Source organism: Poecile atricapillus, chromosome 1 (assembly GCF_030490865.1).
Source record: "Poecile atricapillus isolate bPoeAtr1 chromosome 1, bPoeAtr1.hap1, whole genome shotgun sequence".
In the NCBI taxonomy this organism is placed as follows: Eukaryota; Metazoa; Chordata; class Aves; order Passeriformes; family Paridae; genus Poecile; species Poecile atricapillus.
The window spans coordinates 141,009,596-141,031,545 of NC_081249.1; the positions used below are offsets into that span (position 1 = coordinate 141,009,596).

Consider the following 21,950-nt stretch of genomic DNA (forward strand, 5'->3'; position numbering starts at 1 on the left):
GGAGCCAAGATGTGATGGGAATGTTGTGCTGGACAGTCCAGCTGGCTCACTTGGCTTATCCTTGCCTGGGGAAGTGATGTGGCTGCTTCTATTCCTTACCTTGATACCTAATGAGAATTTTTGCTGCTTTGGTTCAAAGGGGATACCACCGCTCTGAGGGTTTCCTGGCTTGGGCAGAACAAGCTGTGCTTGCATGTCTGCTGGCTGTTGTTTCAGGATGGAGAAACAGGAGAGAAAAAACACCTACCATTTGTTAAGAATGCAAAGTTATATTTAGAGTTTCTTCTTCCATCTTATATTGAGGTTTTTATTAGCTTATAGGAGTTCTGGTGCCTGTTGAAGTTTGGAAATAGGGTATTATGTTCTGAAAAGTTGGTATTTTGCACTAAAGTCAGTGTGGATAAAACACAGAACTTAGAAATAAATTTTTGAGAGTTGAATTTCTAGTGGAAAAGGGGGAAAATTTCTATTTTTGTTTGCTTGTGAGCTGTTTCTGCTGGACTAGGAAGACAAATTAAAGTGAGACTACACCAGCAGAGCTGCAGTGGGAGGAAATGAGAAGACCCTCTTTGATCCCAAATGCTCAGTCAAGAAGCATTTGCTGGCAATGTCAAATAAGATTTGTCAAGCCCTAGATAGAGGCCAGCAGGGTCTAGAACTGAACAAAAGGAGGAGGTATCATACTATTAATTTGGTTTCAACATATTCAGAGTTAATCTTCCTTTACCTGCATAATATGAAGTATAGTATGATGGTTATTAACCTGACTGCAAATGGACCTACTGGGGAGTTAAATGTCACGTGGACAGGTTTACTACATTTTGAAAAGAATTTGTGCTGGTGACTGTAACATAATAAATGTAATAAGTGCCTCTTTAGATGTTCTATAAGTGGTAAAGAATCATTGATCACCCTCTGGGATGGGGGCTGGGGAGCTTGTTTTTGATGTTTTAATATCAAGTCAGAAATGGGAGCTCAGAGTTACTGATGAATAGAGTACATAAATTTGTTATTATTATCATTATTATTATTCATTTTTCTGTCTTAAAGAGACTGAGAAGGGAGTTGGTGCTGTGGGGTGAGAAATCATTAGCATCTTCACGTTTGCACTGCAGATTAATCTGGGGAAATGAGGCTGGTAGTTTTTAAGCCTCTTGCATATTTGCCAGGTGAACTATTTAACTTGATCTCTCCTTTCACTTTTTTTTCTAACCAGGGAGTTTTCCACTTACAGATTTAAAAGGTTACAAGGTTAAGCAGAAATCAGAAGCTGATTAATTGCATAAGCACCCTTAGCAGGCACTTTGGCCAATGGTGTATTAAAGTTTGTTTTCTATTGTGCTGGTTTTTTTTCCTTCCACTGAAAGATGTGATTTGGTTTTTTTTAATGTTCCTGCTCCACTTGCCTTGTGCTCGCTTTGCTGAATCTTACAATGTTGTCAGTGCGAGAATGATTTTCTGTTTCCAAGCGAATGTCCAGCTTGGAGGGCTGGCAGTGGCAATTCTGACATTATTTTATGCTGCCCTCAGTATTCACACTTGATTTCTCCTGCTGGTCAGTACATAACAGGTAAATCTTAGAGCTGCTAGGAGCGGATGGCAGCTGTGAGCAAGGCTGTGCTGTGCAAAGGAAAGTGATGTCTGTAGCAATCCAAAACAGAGTGAAAGCTCTGGCTGAGGGAGCTGTGTATTTAGAAATGGTATTTAGAAATGCATCTTAGTGGAGACATGAAACAGAGATCCTGACTGCTTGTGAGCACTAGAGATCCCCTAACACGTGTTCCAACAGCAAGCGCCGTAGCCAGCGTGTTGGAGGTAATTAGTCAGTCTGCCTGCATTCCTTCTGCAGCCTCAATTAATTATGAGGCTCTCACTAACTTCTGCATGAAACAGTTCTGTAGTGGTGTTAGAGGATGTTAACCAGCTGCCACCTTCGGTTTCCATTGATACTTTATAAATACTGTACAAAGGACTTGAAAGCAAGGCCTCTTGCTTGTGAGTGCAAGCTCAGCTCGTGCTGATCTCTTCCTCCCTGAACACTTGGCCTGAGAGAAGGAAGGCACAATCCTACCTATACTGGTAGCAAATACAAAGCAAGAAAATGCTTTGGTATGCTTCAAGGGGGAAGCTGTTGCTTTTTGTGTTTCATCCTCTCTTGACTGAAATATGAACACAGGCCGGCAGAGACACGCAAGCAGATTCAGTGGGAAGAGATGTACTGCAACACAGCTATCAGTGTCAGTTTCTTGGATAACTTTGACAGGGAAAGTAGGTTGGATCTTTTATTAGGTCTATTGATACTGTTGGGAGAGGCAGTCTTTTAAACATGTAAATGTGGTTTCTCATATCTGAAATAGAAGCATCAGCCTTTGAAACTAAATAAATACATGTTGAGAACACTTTTCCCAAGTTTAGCAAAGTTATGTTAATCACTTAGACCATCTGTTGGAGAAAATGTAGTTGTGAAGCTGGGATAGGTTAGGGGCACATTAGTGAGAGAAGAGATAATAAAATTGTTTCTCTAGGACACAGTAAAGTTTTTGAGAATTACTTGCTTTTCCTGGTGGTGTTACTGTTCCTTTTTAGAAGTAAGGAAAATGTTTTATTCATTTTTAAAAGATCCATTTTCTGCGAGGCTCCAAAACTGTGGTGTATTGGCTTGGTGTTCTCATGACAGCAAAGTTCCTCAGTTTAGCAGGAGGATGAGGTTAGGATCTTCCTTGCCTGTAGCCCTGCCTGGGCTGGGAGAGCTCCAAGGGTTCTGTTGGACTCTGCCCAGCCTCTGCAGCTGTGGGGTGAGAAACAGCTACACTGCTGCTTTATCCTGAGAGGTAGGAGGGCAAGAACTGTACAGAAAAGAGTTGAAGTCCCTCACCCCAAGAAGTGTGGCTGGTTCCTAATGGCCTGCTGCCTGAGCCTTTCAGCCTGACAGCATCTCTCCTCCTTAAACACATTGTGAAATGTTGAAAAATGGTTTGGATGTCTTTATGATAGTGGCATTTGTTCAGGAGGAGCTGTCTGTTTGTTTAAATACAGCCCCAAAGGAGGTGCTTGTTTTCCTAAGATTTCCTCTAACTGCTGACCCAAACAGGAGAAGAGAGTGTCCAGGGAAGGGACATCACAGGAGCCTGGCTGAGTGCTGGCAGAAGTGTGATTAATCTTGACTAGACAGCTGTGCCAGAGCCACTTCCAAAATGCTGGACACCAAACCAAAGTATACTTGTGACAGCTCTCTTGTCCTTTTCAATTGCTTTGTGTTGCTCTCAATTCCAAATACATCAGTCTTGTTTGAAGGCTTCGTTAAACCCCGCTGATGTGCTAATGCAAAGTGTAATCTGTCCTTGTTACAGCATTTACTGCCAGTAAAGCTCATGTGGACAAGGAGAGGTAGATTGCAGGGAAAAGCAGTATTTAGCTAAAAATAACCATTTACTTAGGTTGCCCTCCTGCTTTTTTGGGAGATATCCAGAAAAACCTGAGAGCAAGTTCTTTGTGTGGTCTAGCACCTGACTTGAAGGAAACAGTACGAATGTTTGAGACCACTCGTAAAACATTCAGGAAATGCAACGAGTCTCATGGTTGTTGGCATTTCCCCAAATGTGTAATTAATGAAAGGCTGTGGAGATACATTGCACTGTTGAGGTGTAACAAGTAGGGATCTAAACTTTTTAGGAGGGGCAAGTGGTAGAACCCCAAAGAAATGAAGATACGTGACCCAATGTAGAATCACAAAACCCTCGAATTCTGTGCGAGGGAGGTTGCTTCTGCCCTTCTGCTGCTCTGGTTTCTGTGATTTAGCAAACTGGGTTGTTTAGTCGATGTGATTCATTCCTCTCAGACCATCCACTGCAGTGCTCCTAATTTCAGGTCAAGAGGAAGGAAGCAAAGGCTCCTGTGTGAAACAAAGGATGTCACGTACTGATCTCCATTGTTACAGCAGTAGAGGAACTGGTGTAATAACCAAATGAAGATCAAATTAAATGCAAAATTGATAAGAGAAGCAGAATGATAAAATAACTTTAAAATGTTGCAAAATTTCTACAGCAATGTTGGCTCCTGCCATTTTATAAGTGAGGTTAAGGAAACCTAGTGTTTTTACAAGATCTGTAGCTCCAGGAATTTTCCTTCAGAATAAGACCCTTCTAAACATGTATTTCCTTTTGCTCCCAGAGTAGATCTCATTAAGTTGAACAGGGCCAGCTTTCCTTGTATTCCATAACCTGCTGTTTTCCTCACGAACTGGGAGGCTCATGAATTTTCCATCCAGAACTACTGCCATGAACCTGAGGGATTGAGGCTTGTTGGTGACTGCTTGCTGCCTCTCCGCACACTGTTGTGGATAATTCAACAAATAATTGATTTAGCAGTGCAGGAAGGTCACCAGTCTTCCTTTTATAGCTGTCATGTACAGCTTGAGACCCCTGTCCTGCAGCTCTTAGCCCTTGGACAGTACATCTCTAGGAGGGCTTGTGGTCTATTTTTCTCCCAACTGCACAATGGTGGCAAGTCAGGTGCTTTAAATTTTTAAAGGATTAAAGAGGGCTGTGCTGTGTCACACTCCTCTCCAAATCAAGAGAATTAAATTGTTATCTGGTATGGTCACCTGCAGGAATGAGATTGAATAATGACATTAGTACATTCAAGTACAGATTCATTGACGTCAGATTTTGCTTCAGATTTGGTGAGAACGAATCAGGTTACTCAGCCATCAAGTTTCATCATCATGCCTCCATCACACGCTAATGGCTTATGCCTTGGGGATCAGCAGAATTAAACTAAAAGTCTTATTCTAATGCACCTGATTGGTTACCGAATATAATACCAGAAAGAAAATGCCTTTTCAACCCCTGGTATAATTACTTATGTCTTTTCATGATGAATCATAAATTCTCTTTTGATATCTACATGATAATTTGTAGAAATTTTAAAATACATTTTTATGTGAGTTCTTCTATTGACAAACTGTCTACAAATAACTTACTGACTTTTCAACTGCATGAGTTACTTGAAATTATTCATAGATTGCTTCTTGGTTTGCTGATTGTTTACAAGCAATTCCTTTTTAGTATTCAGTGGCTGGTATTCAAGTGTTCAGCTTCCAGCTGCACGATTCAGTTCGTATTTTGACATATAGGTCACACAATAGTATTTCTGCTCCCTGACTAAATGCATATAATTCATAGGATCTAGCTTCTTGCACGAATATTTGCATTGAATTACAAAATTCTTATTCTGAAGCCATTCTTTAGCACTTGATTATCAGCAGAAACTGAAACAATCCTTTTTAATCTTATTTGCTGAGTATTTATGGAAATGCTAATGCACAGTGGACATTACCATAAATGAGCAAATTTGCTGTAAAGCTTCAGCTATGCACTCAGCTGCATTTTTATTAGTTTCTCTGTGTTTGCCCATCTTCTTTCTGTGATCTCAAAATATTAATAATTTAAATATTTTTTGGCATCTGTGAATTTAAGTAATTTTATGAAAAATGCATACATATATATGGTTGAGTTATAAGCATTTCCTGTGGAAATTGCGTATAGTGACCTCTACCCTCAGTGATGGTTGCAGAGTGCCTTACATGTGTCCTTTCATCTGATTTTGCATACTTTTCCTGTTATATGTTGCTAGAACTCCACAGTTCTGTTTAAAACCACAGTACCATGAACATAAAATCAATAGACAAATAAAATCCAACACTAACTGGACAAGCCAGAGCCATTAAATGAGCAATAGCCAGCTGCTCTCATGAGTCCCACTCTTTGGTTTGTGGTCTCACAGATCCCTTTTCCCCTGCTGTCCCCAACTGCCCCTTGCTCTGTAGAGATAAAATGATTGCAAGTGTGGAGACATTTCAGTCCAAGGATTGCACTGGAAAGCAGAGAGCATGTTTGAAATTCTTGTACACATTTCTAAAATAACAGTGAGAACCATGCTCTCTTGCTGTTCAGAAATAAGGGAAAACTGCCCTTGAAGAGCTAAGGTGTCCAAAATACCAAAAATATCATTGCTGTTTCTTAGTACATGGATAATTTTGAAAACACTTCTATTATTTTTCTTCACATATCCAAATAACCACAGTGCAAGGCATCTGGCCTCTCTGAATTCTGTTTGCTGTGTTTCCCTACACCTCTCACTGGTCCCTGGGGCTCAGGAGGGTGTTTATTACAAATGAATGTTTAATGTCTGCCTTGAAAAGCTTCTTGTTCAGCTTGGAATTTCTGGTTGCAGTGCTCTGGAAAGACCTGCACGTGGAGAAGGGCCCTGTGGAGCACTAACTGGGCACTGAGAGTAGTTCCTGCATACTGTGATTGCTTTTAGTGAGGGTTTTCTTCTCTTACAGGTAGGCAGCTCACTTGGCAGAGCTGACACTGATTATTTTGTTTGACCTTCGTTAACCCCTGGTACAGGAGTCCACTGCACTGAGAGTGAGCTGTGGAGACAGGACAGTCAAAGGAGATTCCTGACTCAGCTGGCCCTGGGTTCCAGCAGGACACTGTGGCAGCTGTTCAGAGGAGACACTGAGGAAGCTAAGCCCAAAGTGATCCAAATGCTTTCTCCACCTGTCTTGTTCCCGAGGTGAGGCCCAAGAGGGAAAGAAACCTGTAGTTGTGGACACTTGTCTGTAGCATTGCTCTGACTGCTTTTACCTGGGATGGCAGCTGGTGCCTGAACCACAGTTTTCTTTCCCACCTTTAATTTAAATGCAGCTGGTTTCTGTTGTGGCTAGGAGATGGAGTATTCTGAGTGCTTTAGCAGCATGTAAAAACTCTGGCAAGCTCACTCTGAGGTGTACTTAGGTGAGGGATACACATGCTGCATCTCTCATTACTGTCCTGAGACTGATGTGCCTGTGCCTTGGAAGAGGTGTCTGATAATTTGCCCTGATGGGCTGGAGCTGTGCAAGTGTTGAGAAACCTTTCAAAGGCTGTAAATCTTGATTGCACCATCAGTGTGAAAGAGCAAGGTTTCACAGCCTCCCAAGGCTTTGTCCTTTCTCCCAGTTGCTGGGTTCACTTTCCATGTGCCAAAAAAGCGTTTCTCTGATAGAAAGCTCCTCCATGGTCCTAGCTTGAGCTCTGTGCAGACTGCTGTATCTTGCCAGCTGGTAGCCAGACATTAGAGCTGACTTCGGTAACCATTGATTATATGCAGCAGCTTTCCCCAGGTGAATCAAAGGGAACAAAAATTTCCCCTTGCAGGAGCTCTCTTTGGCATCTTGCAGCTACGAGCAGCTTTCTGAGGGCCTTTAAACACCTAACTCCACCCAAAATGAAATACAGCTGTCTGTCCAGAGCAGCTGTCATAGGAGCTATGCCACAGCTCATCTGGAAGTCTTTTTGTGTGCTTGTGTGGCCCAAGAGACCAAGACAAATAATGCAGCAGAGAGATTTTGTGCAGTTGTTTCCTTGTCATGTTTTCCTGATGGCAGTGCCTACCTAATTAGTTGGGATGTTGCCTCTGCTACATTCTTGTGGAATGCTGTAGTTAAAAGCTAAGTACTAGTAAAAGCTCTTGTTGCCAATTGTAAGGCCAACAGGCTTATATTAGTTCACACTGTCCTTGCCAAACTGTTTTATAAGTAGTGTTGGTCTTTTCTTTTTCCCTGTCTCTCAGTTTCACTGTTTCTAGGCTTGTGCAAAATGCTGAATTGCAGATGTGCCCTTTGTTTAAATGCTGAAAAGAAAAACTGAAGCTGAAATTACAGGAAAGAAGCATGGGGGAAGGTCAGGCAAAAGATAAGGCCATGGTTGTTTTCAAGACATATCTTTGCAAGCAGCTCTGTAATAGAAAAACAGAATGCAGAGTCTTGGAAGGAATAGCCTTGGGTCCCACTTGTCAAGAAGAAACCCGAGAGTCAGAACCCTTCTTTATTATTCAGGCCGGTAAAAATTTGCATTTTGGCTTCTACAGGCTATTACGGGCTTGGAAAGACAGGCACATCAGCATGTGTGGACTTTTGGGAGCATTTCTAACCTTGTGGGCTAATGAGCAGGGCAGAAGTCCCATCGTTTGTGTCAGTGACATGTAAAGTTTTGAGAGTGGGACAGATTGTTTTGGTTTCATTTGAAACACTTCCAGAAGGCCAGGATTTTCAGAAACAGCTAAGTATTTCTTGCCTCAGGAGGCTTGAACACCCAGACTGAGACATTTGTACTGATGCATCCCCAAACCACTGACCACTTCTAAAACTTTGTGAAGCTGGCCTCTATAGATCTGTTTGGGATATGTTTATGGTCCTATTGCAGACACAGTTTTGCCCTCAATTTCCATGGAATTGTAGTTTCCCTTGGCATCCCTCCTTCTCTTGTACTCAAGGCTCAGAATTGCTCCTTCTCTAATTGCGTGAGTCCTCTGAAAGGGTATTCTCTCACAATACAGTGTTTTTACAACAGAAAACATTGTCTCACATTTTAATAACTGTATTAATAATTGGGAAAGCTAGAGAGAGATGTTTCTTTGCTGACACAGTGTGACAGTGAGCCAAAGAGCTTGATTTCTGCAGCTTTCAGAGGGGTGGCATCCCATTTCTCTAGTTCTGGGAGATCTTTTGGGATTCATCCAGCGTTGTAGCAGAATCTCCAGAGTATTGTACCATATAATAACAACAATTGTCCTTGATCAAAACTGCATGAGCATCTCCATACTTGCAACTTCCATTATGCTACACTGGTTTTGATTACTAGCTCTTTAAACAGCTGAATGAGAGGACAGAAGAGAAAAAGAGTGGGATGGGTTGGGGGGAAAGCTGCTGATGAAAAACATTTGCAAATAGGGAAGATGCCCTAGTAATGAAAGCTGGTATGAGTCCTTAAAAGCACCATCACCAGAAAATCCCAGCAAGAAATTAATCCCTGCCTTCTCCCTAATCAACCCATTCTGAAGTGCTGTAATTCTGCTGAATGCCATGCATCGCAAAAAAGGCTATAAGGTGCTCATACAACTGAGCCTTAGCTAAAGAAACAATTACCTCATCCCTATGTTTCTAACATGTACTGGAGTTGCTAATATATGCACTGATGGTCATGTTTCTTTTGGACCATTGAAAAGTTTTGAAGTTTTGAACATTTTTAACACTGAATTCCAGGAAAGAATTCTGCCAGATTTGTTCTTTCCTGAAAGAGTGGCGGTCAGAAAGTTTTTTGTGTTTGTTTGGGTTTTTGGGGTTTTTTTTAATGTACATAGAGTAGAAGGGAAAAAAGAAAAAACATAGCTCTTATGACAATTTTTTATTTTTGTTTTCTGGGAGAGGAATAAGATGGATGGATGTCTTTGCCTGGTGCTAACTTAGAGCTCTTTATCTTGTGCTGCTCTTTGTTTGGCTGATTCTGTATGTTCTTAATTCCTTCCAGTTACAGGCTTTCTGTCATTAATAGGTGCCTTTCTGTTGTGCAGTCAGAGGAAACCCTTTTGAGGCCTTCAAGATTTAAGTTGTTAATAGTATTTAAGTTTTGGCATCTGATTCCTGGCACTTGAAAATCTAGTAGCTATTTCTGTAAGGCTCAGCTCTGCCTTTACTCAGTTTTCTACTATGGAAAACCCTATTGCTCAATGACAGCATGATTTCCATCCAAGCCAATTAAACTGTACTTCCACGTGTGGTGTGTGACTTTGCTGGCTTACATGCTCCCAAGAAGTTTACTCACAGATAATTTTTAAAGTGGCTCTAATTTGACTTAGACAAGTGGTGTACTTGTCCTGTACTCTTCCATGATAGCCTTTATTCAGAGGTTAAGCTCAGTAATTTGCAAAAATTGAAACTCCATTGTGGCTTACTTGTACCTGTGCACTGCCAGAGCTACCTCAGACTCTAGAAAGAAGCAGTTCAGAACAGCAGAAGGTTGGACACAGAGGTGATGCAGAAATGATGCAACACGTGGGCAAGGAGACCTGACCCACTCAGTGGGGAATATAGGGAAGGATTTGAAGGGAGAGGGTGGTTTCCTCCATGTCTTGGAAAATCAATTTTCTGTTCTCTTTGCACTTAGCAATTTGATTTCATGTGCTCATCACAACTTTCATTACTTTGGAGGACCAAATCTTTGATCCATGTGCTAGATGTTCAGAACATGATGAAAATGCCAAGATGTGTGCTATATAATGGCTTTGTTGCTGTGGTCAGGAGGATTTAGGTGGAGTAGTAGGCACTGGAATGGAATTTTGTAAGATTTAACTCTTCATTTCAAGAGGATAATGGAACAACATTGCATGTCCTTTTCCATAACTGACTGTGGCTTTCTCTTTGGCCTTTATCACTTGAATATTGGGTTTTGTGTGCTCTTTCCTCTTGAAATACTCCTGCTAAGCCCTTTAAAATTATTGTGTGTTTCAAGAAAAACAATCAGGACTTAAGAGACATTTTTTGGGGAGTGAGGGAATCTCGAGTTTGTTTAAAGAAAGGGGATCTGAAGAAGATAAAACAGAGATATCAGTTATGCAGAACTAATGATGCATTCCAAAGGAGAGTTGAAGAGCTATCCAACTCCATGAAGTCCTCCATTCTGTATTAGCTTTTTCACTGGGAAATCTTTTGAAGGGCCAGAATCACACATGCATGTATTATACATAAAACTCTGTAATACATGAAAGTATATTTGGTTCTAACACTGCATGAAGAAGCCCATGGCATCCTCATGGAGCAAGAAAACAACACTAAATTCCCTTGGCAGGAATCAAAGCCTTTCCAAACTAACCTCATTACCAGCAGATGTTTGAATTGCTGTAATAGACGTACACCCTTGCTGCACATACAGTGTGTGTTGCCTTGAATTCCTGGCTTTTTTCCTCCCCTTAGATGCTCCTGTAATTCTGGGAACATCCTGCCCAAAATTGTCAATTTGCCTTCTCAGGTGAATCTGAGGAAAAAGCTACAAGAAATAGATGAGAGCCTTTAAAACGTAGGATAGAAAACTGCCAGATTGTCAGAGCTAATAGAGTGACAGCTTGAGTGTGAAAACCCAAGTGCTGTGCTGCAGTATCCCAGGGATCAGCCAGCCCTTTATTCAAGGAAAGAGGAGAGAGCAGCAATAACAAACCTAAATTAACAATTCAGGCTGACAGAAAGCATCATTTCTGAGTCAAACAAGAAAAAATAACTTGAAAATCAGCTAGATTGACTATTGTTTATTCACTACAGATATTTCAAACTCAAGAAAAACTGAGGAAGTAGTGATGGTGCTTAAATGATGATTTAAAATTATTTGAAGTAGCTATTAATATTGCAAATGCTTCTGTTAGGCAACCTGCTTCCTTGGGGCAGGTAATTTAATCCTATTGCTCAGAAGTGCACTTGGTTTCTTCTTCCAATAGGTTTAGGGCACAGAGGGCATTTGAATTAATGAGAGGCAGACATAGTGGGGAAATACTCCATTATCCTTAGCCTTTGGTAAGTCTGGCTAATTAGTGAAACATTTTAAAGAGACATCTTTCATTTCCATGCAATTTCAAAATAATTTTTTCATCTGGTAGGGTTGTCCCGTGTATTGACTGATGACACACGGGTAATATATGAAACATCTGCCTTGGAAATTCCTGCACTAGAGTGGCTCTGGGTTGGTGAGTTGCAGGCCCCATGATTAGGTATATTAAAAAACTTCACTAAACAGCAGCTGCCAGCACTTGTTCATTAAACAGGGGCCATTTGGCCTCTTTGGGGCAATATTTGGGTGCCAGCTAAGAATTCCTTGCACTTATTTACCTCAGAATCCCTAAATCTCCTCCCCATGAAAATGAGAAGCATCAGTAGCCTGTCAGCTTTGCTTTTAAGGATGAACTTTACAAGCTGTAAAATGAAAAAAAAATCAGGGAAAAACAGGACAACAAGAAAGGAAGAAACAGTGATCTCCACAGTGAAGGAATAAGCTTGAGATTGAAGATGTTCTCCTCCCAGTTAATTCACTGGCTTCTTGCCTGATCTTTACCACCAATAACTTTCTGGATTTCTGCTTCCCATCTGTAACAAGGGAAATACTATTATTTTTTTCCTGCTTTTTATTTGTTTAGTCAGCTAGCTTTTAGGGCAGGGAGCTCTTTTATGCTGCACACAGTAAGAAGCTTCTTTCTATGAGACCTCAAGGGACTCTTGTGATATGAACAGTAACAAAGGGGCAGGAAGATGTGCGAAGGCATGTTTGGGAAAGATGGCCAGTAGTTAACCTTTTTTTTTCTTTCTTTCTTTTATTGGGGGGGAGAGGACAAATTCCTTCGCCTTAGTTGCCAAGGAAGTTAAAGTATTTCTAAAATGTAGCTTTGAATAGTTTGTCACAGTTCAGCATGGTGCTCAGTAGGCCACATGACTTCTTTGTGGTAGGATTCCCTATTGCAGTGGTTACCATGAACATGATTGACATTCTTGCCTTTGGTCCCTGATCAGGTAGTTTCTTTCATTTCAGGACATGGGAAAAAAAAAAAATCTAAATTATTTTGTTAGCATTAAATAGTAATTGTGATTGTTAACAGTTAAGCAGCCAGCAGTGTTGGTGGGGAAACTCCTGGAGGACAACGCAGTCACTGGTCACAGCCAGCACAGCTTCATGAGGGAAAAGTGGTGCTTGTCAAACCTCATTTCCATGTAGGACACGGTAACCAACCCAGCTGATCTAGGAAAGCCAGTAGATGTCATCTTTTTGGACTTCAGCAAAGCGTTTGACTCTGCCTCTCACAATATCCTTCTGGACAAAATACCCAGCCCACAGCTGGATAAACACATCATGTGATGGGTGAGCAACTGGCTCTCACGGGTCAGGCACAAAGGGTTATAGGGAATGGGATGGCATCAGACTGGCATTTGGTCACTGGTGGGGTTCTGCAGGGCTCCATCCCTGGCCCCGTCCTCCTCAACATCTTCATTAACAGCTTGCACCCAGGACTTGAAGGAATACTGATTAAGTCTACCAACAACATTCAACTGGGAGGAGCTGTCGACTCCCTTGAAGGCAGAGAGGCCCTGCAGAGAGACCTGGCAGATTAGAGAGATGGGCATTCACCAACCATATGAAGTTTAACAAGGGCAGGTGCCAGATTCTGCACCTGAGATGAGGCAAGCCTGGCTGTGTGGACAGACTGGGGAACAAAAGGCTGGAGAGCAGTGCCACAGGAAAGGGACATGAGGGTCCTGGTGGACAGAAAGTGGATTATGAGTCAGCAGTGCCCTGACAGCCAGGAGGGGCAAGCATGTCCAGAAGTGCATCAGGCACAGCATCACCAGGCAGGCAAGGGAGGGGATTGTTCCGCTCTGCTCTGCACTGGGGCGGCCTCACCTCGAGCCCTGTGTGCAGTTTTGGGTGCCACAATATAAGAAAGACATGAAACTATTACAGATTGTTCAAAGGAGGCCAGTGAAGATGGTGAAGGGTCTGGAGGGGAAACTGTATGAGGAGTGGCTGAGGCCACTTGCTCTGTTCAGCCTGGAGAAGATTGAGGGGAGACCTCATTACTCACAAGGAGAAGTGGAGGGGCAGGCACTGATCTCTTTTCCCTTGTGGCCAGGGGCAGGACCCGAGGACACAGCATGAAGCTGAGTCAGGGGAGGTTTAGGCTGGATATTAGGAAAAGGGTTCTTCACCCAGCGGGTGTTTGGGCACTTTAACAGGCTCCTCAGGGAAATGAACACAGCACAAACCTGACAGAGTTCAAGAAGCATTTGGACAATGCTCTCAGGCACAGGATCAGACTCTTGAGATGTCCTGCATGGGGCCAGGAGTTGAACTCCATGATTCTGATGGGTCCCTGCTGACTGAGCATATTCTGTGAATTCAATAGGGTAGAGATGATGGATTTGGCCAGTGTCTGATCACATCATTTGATGTGCACCCAGATGTGTGCTGGCTGCTCCCCACAGCGTGTTGAAGAACTCTCACACACACACACACTTATATATCTAAACTCAGGTTTCAGAGGTGGGTCAGATCAGCCTGAGGCATTGGTCGTTGTGACCTACATTCTCCCTGGGCATAATTTCTGTGGGAAAAAAAATGTTGTGTAGATATGTACCTTTGATTTTCATACATTGTGACAAGACTGTTTTCAACAGGCTGAAATGAATTTTGCCCCGGTCTGTAACTGGAGTTGCATCTGGTGCTCCTGGGAATGCCAAATCTCACATCTGATCTGAAATGCCAATGAGCCCATATGAAGCTGTTAATGTTGTGTGAGGTTTTTTAGTCCTCATTACCAACCTGATAGAAAGATAATTCCTCAGCTGCTGTTCCAACCTGTGGGATTTTACCCACTTAATTAATTTTCCTTCTTGCTAAAAAAGATCTCCTTTTATGCACAAGGAACTGTGCTTGACTTGCTTTTCAGAGCCTCTTCTCATGTCTGTATCAAAGGCATAGAGGCCCCAGAAAATGGAGGGTGAGCCCTAGGGGCAACATGCTTGTGGAAGCTGAGCTTGGATAAGCTGCCTTGTGAGCTAAGGGCAAGCTCCTGGAGGGGAGTCTGCCCAGTGGAGGGGGTCCTGGTTCCTTCCCTGCTCCCCCCTTTTGCTACCGCTCAGCAATAAAATGGAAGCCTGTGACATGACCAAAGGATAACAAACCACTTGCTGAATGCCTGCTGAGAGTTTAAAATGCCAGCCTACACCACTCTCCCCAGCCTTTCAGCATGTCAGCAAGCTGTCTATGTAAATAAGTACATATATCAAACAATAAGCAGGCGCCTTTTTAGCATGCACTGTTTCAGGCTGAGATGCTCAGTTCTGGTGCAGCTCATCTCAACATCTGTCAAGCTAATGCCAGCTCCACAGCTCCCTTTCTCTTGTATTTAATGCACAAAGATTTGTGTTAAGTAATGAGGAACTGCCTTGCTTTACATCTGTTTTGGTGTTATTTCTGATGCATAAAATGTTAAATGGGAATGCTTTGTGTTCCTCCTGATGTCTCTGTCAGTATGTAGTGCAAACTCTTGTTGCTTATGCTTGATTAAGTAGCTTTATACAACCACGTATACAAAAAGTGTCATTTGCAAAATATACCACCACAGGAGCCCCAAAGCATAGAAACATTGAGCTGGGGAGAAGGCTGTGATGAGGGTTGGATTTAAAAGAAAAATTTTTTTTTTAGAAACTTAATTCCAGTAGAGTCAGTTGTGCCCCTTAAATCAAACTCAGGAGCCACAGAGTCTAAAGCCCCAAGGGTGTGGGGCTGTTGCGGGAGCAGCACCCCTGAGCTGCTAGTCCAGGTCAGGTCATGGCTAATCCAGGGTCTTGTCTCTGATAGCAGCCAGCACTGATTAGACAATGTCAGACCGGGGCAACAACCGGGAGAAATTCCACATTAAGCTTTTGTTTATTTTTGTTTTCATATTAAAAATGTATTGAGCCCAGATGATCCATAGTCCACTGGGCCTACTCCTCCACTGAATATTCACCTGCAGGCTAGAGGAGTGTTGGATCCTCTAGTGCTGCTGTCCATCTCTGTCCCCATGCATCAACCCTGGAGAAGAAACCTGCTTTTTATTGTCTTTATTCACATTCCTCACACGCTACTGCTTTTGCTCTGGTGAGATACTAAGGAATCACATTTCTTAAAAAAACAAACCAAACAGATTCTTTATGCATGCAACAAGTCTTTAAGACAGCTTTCTGTCAGACTTTTCTGGAGTCTGCTGAGGGAAAGGAGAATATTCCTGCTGCCTGAAACACTTTCAGTTAGATTACATATAAACAAAGCAGGGGGGAGCAGAGAGTCATAATCCTCCACTGGAGAGGAGGATTTATATGACCTGATATATCTTGTGTTTCTTAATGTTCCTTGAATGGAGATGATTGAAATCTCTCATCTGAGCAAGCACACACAGAAGACAAAATAAATTATTAGTGATCTTAAATATGTTAGAGCCCCCTGCTTCTGATCACAGTAGTGCATCAGCTGGAATAGCAGCAGGCACTTTATCCTGTGCAGAAGTATGTGGATGTGCATTTTCTACATACAAACACTTGCACCTCTCAAATATTCACCTTCAAAGAAACCAGGATGTGTTTGGTATGTGTGTCTTTGAAATGTCAGGTTGTACAGAGCAGAGTCTTGTAGACACCCATGGGAGGATGAGCCACCGCTGAAAGTGCTGAAAGAGTCCAATGGACACAGGCATGGAGAACATCTACCCAAGTACCATTTGGTGGGCCCTTGCTCTGCCCACTAGACCACGCTGCCCTTCTATATGCCTGTAAGATGAATGTCCAGGGCGCAGAGCACTCCTCACCGATGCCCCTGTGTTCCCACTAATCCCTCCCTCTCATCCTGGCGAGGTGTGAAATAACACCTCTGTGCTGGGGAGCAGGGAGCTGCTGACAGAGGGCTGATACTCTGTGCGTGGGAGGAATTTCCTTTCATGTGGTCTGCTGTGACATTAGCACTTTCCAGCTGGCTTGTAGGTGGCTTTGTAATCCCTGGATTGACAAATGGCAGTTCAGCTCAGTATGGCTGTCATCTTCAGACAGCATGACAGAGAAGGGGAGCTTGACATGTCCTGCTTGCAGCCCTGTCACAGTGTCTTATGGAGCTGCTCAGTGGAGTTGCTGTGACAAGACCTCTCCCAGCTTTTCATCTTGATCCAGAAGGAGGTGCTAAGCATTGTGTGTTGCAGAGGGGTCAGAGATGCTACCTGATGTTTCATATGGGCAGTTGGTATTGGCCCTGAGATCTGGAGTGGCTGGCCAGGGCAGGGGAGTTGGCTTCAAAAGAAAGCAAAGCAACAAGGTAGACTAGAGAGGAGAGAATTAATATCATGAAATGGATTTACATGGCGCCATCTTCATATCTGAACTGGGGCTGTCAGGGAGAATGAGATCCAGACTCGCTGCTGTTCTCCAGAGAGGAGTTGTTATGGAATGATTGCTCAGTTAAAGTGATGGCTGCACCTCTGTGCCCCGTGTCTGGCTGATTTCTGCAAGTAGAAAACAGACACAACCTGGCATGATCCCTTCTCCTGTCCCCCTGGCTTTTTGTGCCTTTCTGCAGCCTCTGATTTACCTTCTTTTGCTTGCCTTATTGCTTGCACCCCTTGAGCACCTGTTGGTGTCTCCCTCCCACCTTTACCTGCCTCTTAGCTCCATCACCTTGCCTTCTTTTTCATCCTCAATCATTTCTGGCTCCCTCCATTCAGAATAAGTGTTTAACATCAATCCAGTAGGTGATCAGATGGGTGCATGTTTGTTGCCTACAATGCAGAAAGAGAGTGTGCGTGTGTTAAACGCTTACCTACCTATCTTTATCACACACTACTCCATCCTCTGTTCTGGAACTCGCCCTCTGGGGACTCACAGCACCTCTTCCTGGGCATGACTCTCCTCTGCTGTGCAGAGGAGCAAGAGGGGAGATACAGAGCAACTCTGTTGTTTCTATCTTATTCTGCTGGAAATAGTCCTGTCCTCCTCCTGCCTTCTGGTCAAAGCCCTTTCCTGGTCAGCCTGATGAACTGGAAAGTAAGGAAGAAGATTTTGCCGTTAGTCCTGACCTTGACAGGGTCTTCAGGACCACTGAGAGATGCTTCCCCTCCTTTCCTTCAGGTGCACAAGAAAGAGTTGGTCTTTACCCAAGCAGGAGGAAGTAAAACAAGGTGGCAATCTTCTCCTCAGGTTCAGGATGTGTCTTATGTATTTTCCTTGCTGTTTCTGACAGGTTGACCAGCCTCGATCACAGTCCTAGAGACCTGGAGCAAGGATCCTGACCGATGCATATTCACTACAGCCTGACTTCTTGAGGACAACAAGTATTTCCCTGAAAGCCTGTCCCCTCAAAGCAGTGCACAGGTAAGGCAGACAGTGCTTCTGATGGTCAGGCTCACCTGCACTGGATTGAGCAAATGACTTTTTCCATTAATTTTGGCTCAAGAGGGGCTTTGTTACCACTGCCTGCCATGTCTGTAGGGATGAAACCATGCAACGCAGTTACAGCATGGGGAAGGTTTCTCAGCAAAAATGTACTTTCAGAGGATCAAGACTGCCCATATGGTTGAGATAAATATAGGTTAAAAGCGTGGGAGTATGCTGAAAAAAGAAGAATGTTACATACGAGGTATTAATAAAACAATACTTAGATCTTCTGTTCTAAAATAATTTTGTATTGGAAATAGCTTAATTTAAACAGAATTTTTTTTAAGAAAAGGAAATAAAAGAATGTATGTTGTGAAGAAGGGGTTTAGTAAATTAATTCAATAATGTTGTTTTCAACTCAGAAAGATGTATCAGGTCATCTATAAGTGAAAAAAAAACAAACACAAAAGCCTTGCAGTTCCAATTGCTATGACTCATGGAAACCAGATCTAGAAAAAATGAGGCCCTTTAGTCCAAACTCTTAATCCCCTACTAGTATGTAACATCGTTCCCAGCAGCGTCTACCAGTCCTGATTTAAATGATGGGATTTTCCCTCGTCCCCTTGGGATACTATTGCACAGACTAATAGAATTAATCTGCTTACTTCTCTTTCAACCCCTGACCGCTGCAGATGCAATTAGTAGTAGGTGATGGGAGGATTCTGTTTCCTATGCTGTATTATGAAGGCTTAGGGCTGTATTGTGTTAAACCAGACATCAGTTGCAAGCATGTTTGCATGAGTGTGGCTTATCTGTCAGTACTCATTACAGCCCCATAAACGTCTCTGAACTACATTTGTCAGACTTAGGAGCTTTTCTACAATCATAATTTGAGATTTGATAAGGCACAGACTAATGTATTTGAATGCCTATGAGAAAGATAGTGGGACTGGGAACTAAGGCGAAATACAAAGTCATATGCTGCCAGTGCTAGAGACCCAAAGAGGCAATTCACTACTGTGCTTCTGGAGCATTCTCTGATCTCATTGGCTTTTCTACCAGGCAATTTGGTAGGATGAAATACATTTTTGTGTGGTGCTGCTGGGCTTATCACTGAACCTTTCCATCTGTGAATTGCAGACTCATCTTAGATGAATGGTGTGGGCTTCTAATGTTTACTGAAAGACTCCAGGTAAATAATCAGATAAAGTCAAATGAATCTGAGCTGGAAAATCATAGCAGGTTGTATTCACTTAATACAAAGTAGAGCATCTTTCTGTGACATTTTACATGTTTTTTTCCTCAAATTTGGTAATGTTTTTTTAGGGGGAACAGTTAGTTTCTGAAGCAGGTGAATGCCGGAATGCAGATGACCGGGTTACACCTGGAGAGTACAGCAACAGCTGATTCCTTGTGTGGACATATAGATTCATCCACTTCCAACGTGAATTAAAAACAACATCCTAATACAGAAAGCAACTGCAATATAATTGCCATTGGATGTTTGAATGAGACTTCAATGTGAAATGGAGAGTGGGGGTCCTGAAAAACTGGGCATGTGCCAGCCTTCCACATGGGCGCTGTCCTCTGGCACTAAACGAGGAGGTTACAATCCTGTTCCTCCTCCCTCTCAATAAAGCCTGCCTCTAACATGCCATAACTTTTCTTGAGTATTTCTTCAAACAGAAAGCCTTAATATAATCTTAGCCACTGGTCCATTATTATTATTTATTATTATTTCATTATCAAGATAAGTTAATTAAGCTTACTAAAATTTGACTAAGTTACCTATGTTTGTCAGATACAAAATTCTTTAACGCTGAAGATTGCAAAGCTTTGATATGCTCAAAGAGTCTTGTGCTAATTTTCCCATTGTTTTTAATCACTTGAAACTCTTTTCCAGTTTGGTGCTTGGCTGCTTCATGCAGTTTTGTAATGTACTTTAAAGGATGGGGAAGTGGACACTAAAGGGTAATGATCCATAGCACTCTGGATCATCTGCAGCTCATGTTCCCTGTCCCTGCTTTGCCAGGCAAGCTTTATTCCAGTGAAAGGTTCAGTAAACCCAAGGCAGATAGGCACTGTTTCTCCTCTCCTCTTCGCTTTTTCTTTACCCTGAAAGTTTATCTTGCTGCTTGCTTTTTAAAAGCTTTGCATTAGCTGGGGGGCTGTGAAGTGAAAGGCATGCTTTAAATACAGATGCTGGTGATAGTCCTTTTAAAAGCTGCATTTCTCAAGCTGGGAGCTATTGACCCCTTTCAGTGCAGTCACAAAGAAATCCAAGAGGAAATGGAGGGTGAGGGCCAGCAGGGACTATATATATATATATATATATATATATATATAAATTTTTTCCCCCCAATTTATCTTCTTACTCCACCCCCTGCCAAGCTGTCTATTGTGTGTGCCTCCACATGGGATACCGGTGGCCATATAAGGAAAATGGCATAATGTTGCATTCTTTCTAAAAACTGATTTCTTGCAGTTGCTTTTTCTTCCCTGCCTTGCTGAAAGTTATTCTGTTTTGGTGCAAGATCCAGGCAAAAGGAAAGTGGTAGCCCATGGTATCCATGGTATAGCATCTTGGGCTGTGCAGAAGACTTGCTTTGTCTCTGTTATCTCAGTTCAGGTGATCAGGCAAAGAAGCTAAATAGCAAATGATGAGGTCTAGCTACTATGACAGGAGGAGAGGATGTTGCATTTCCCTGCATCTTGAACTCAGTAATAATGAGTAATAATGATGTTTGTTTTCTCACCTTTTTTTTTTCTTGCTTAAGAGGATGCTCAGGCCATGGGACAGAGGCACAAAGCACCCCTGTGTGTCCCTTTTCATTCACAATCTACCTTTTACTCATATATGTTTGCAGCTGAGGTGCTGAGTGAGTGGCATGCACCGGTTTGGGCCAGCAGCTCCCTGTGCTCTGTGGGATGACCAAGCCCACTGCTGGGGGTGGCCACAGCCCCATTATCCCAGCAGGCAGATGAAATGTTTGAGGCTGAGAGCAGCAGTGCTTCGGGGGCTGAAGTCCTGCAGGTAGCAGGGGTCAGTCTAAACATGCACCAGCTCAGGAAAAGGACTCCTGAAGTTTGGGATTTTTTCCTGGTGCAACTGTCCCTTGCTGATGAACAGAAACTGCTGGCTTATTTGAAGTCTGAACTTCAAACGCATCCACTTAGAAACTTCTACAAAGGAACAGCTGGAGCAACATGAGCACAAAAAAGGCTGAATCCCCTGGCTTCAAAAAGCAGAGGCAGATCCTGGAGTGGGAAAAACATAGAATTGGGAGCTGGGAAAAAGATAACTATTGGAGAGGAACGAGTGTGTGCTTGTGCATGTGAGCATAAGATTTGGGCACTCTTCCTTTTGTATCCTCTTGTAGCCTCTTGAATTGGGATGCAGCTTTTAGTTGTGCTTTCTATGGTTGCTATCACTTCTGATTCCTTGTGATGCTCTGCTGATTGTCCCCATAAAATCCTGTTCAACAACTGATAATGTTGCAAGCTTGTTAAAAATTAAAGTAGAAAAAACCCAATTCCTTCTTAGAAAGAAGAAGCAACAATTTTTGAGGTCCATTTACCACAATCATGTTATAATACTCAATCTGTGTTATGCTGAGGTGTGATTACAGAAGTGGAAAAAGGGAAAGTACTTTATATAAACACGTTTTTGGGCAGAATACTAATCGTTCAATATTATTATGATGATTATCTGTGTGTGCATTGACAATATACAGTCTTTTTCTTATTAAAATGTTGAACAGTTTGACAACTTTTAAAGAAACTGCAATTTTGTGAAAATGGAGTAAGGACTTTTTGAAGGTTCAGTGTTTTTTATATAAGCCTGTAAATGGAGGCTGCATTGACCAAAATAATCGGATATCATACTGAGGAGGTTCTAATTTTCTTTAATTTTTTCTTTTGACTGTGAATTAAATTGTTTGGAGAAGCTGTGCTACTCTCAAATACCTACAAAATTAGTCTTCAAGAGAATCTTCCTCTATGATAAACTGTACTTATACTAGAGACAAAATTGGGGAAGCCTTCTGGGCTTTGCTTTACTCTGGGCTTGAGCTGGCACCAGTACAGCAGGGGAATGAGCTCACATAGCTTTTTCTTCACAAAAGGTAATTTGGTGCCTCCTAAATGCTGTCCACTGTGGTATCAAGAGGAGATATCACAGCGAGGGGTGTGG

At 42.5% G+C, this 21,950-nt stretch overlaps 1 protein-coding gene across 5 annotated transcripts in view; it reads left to right on the forward strand.

The window, feature by feature from the left end:
• The window catches only part of TSPAN18 (tetraspanin 18), a 127,856-nt gene that overhangs the window by 43,119 nt on the left and 62,787 nt on the right, over positions 1 to 21,950 (forward strand). For 4 of the 5 annotated variants that reach the window (XM_058829670.1, XM_058829688.1, XM_058829654.1 and 1 more), the window contains one exon: positions 17,625 to 17,755. The gene's annotated coding sequence lies outside the window, so the exon portion shown is untranslated. Of the gene's footprint in view, positions 1 to 6,444; positions 6,583 to 17,624; positions 17,756 to 21,950 lie in introns of those variants that run through there. The other variant, XM_058829679.1, reaches the window with a different exon arrangement.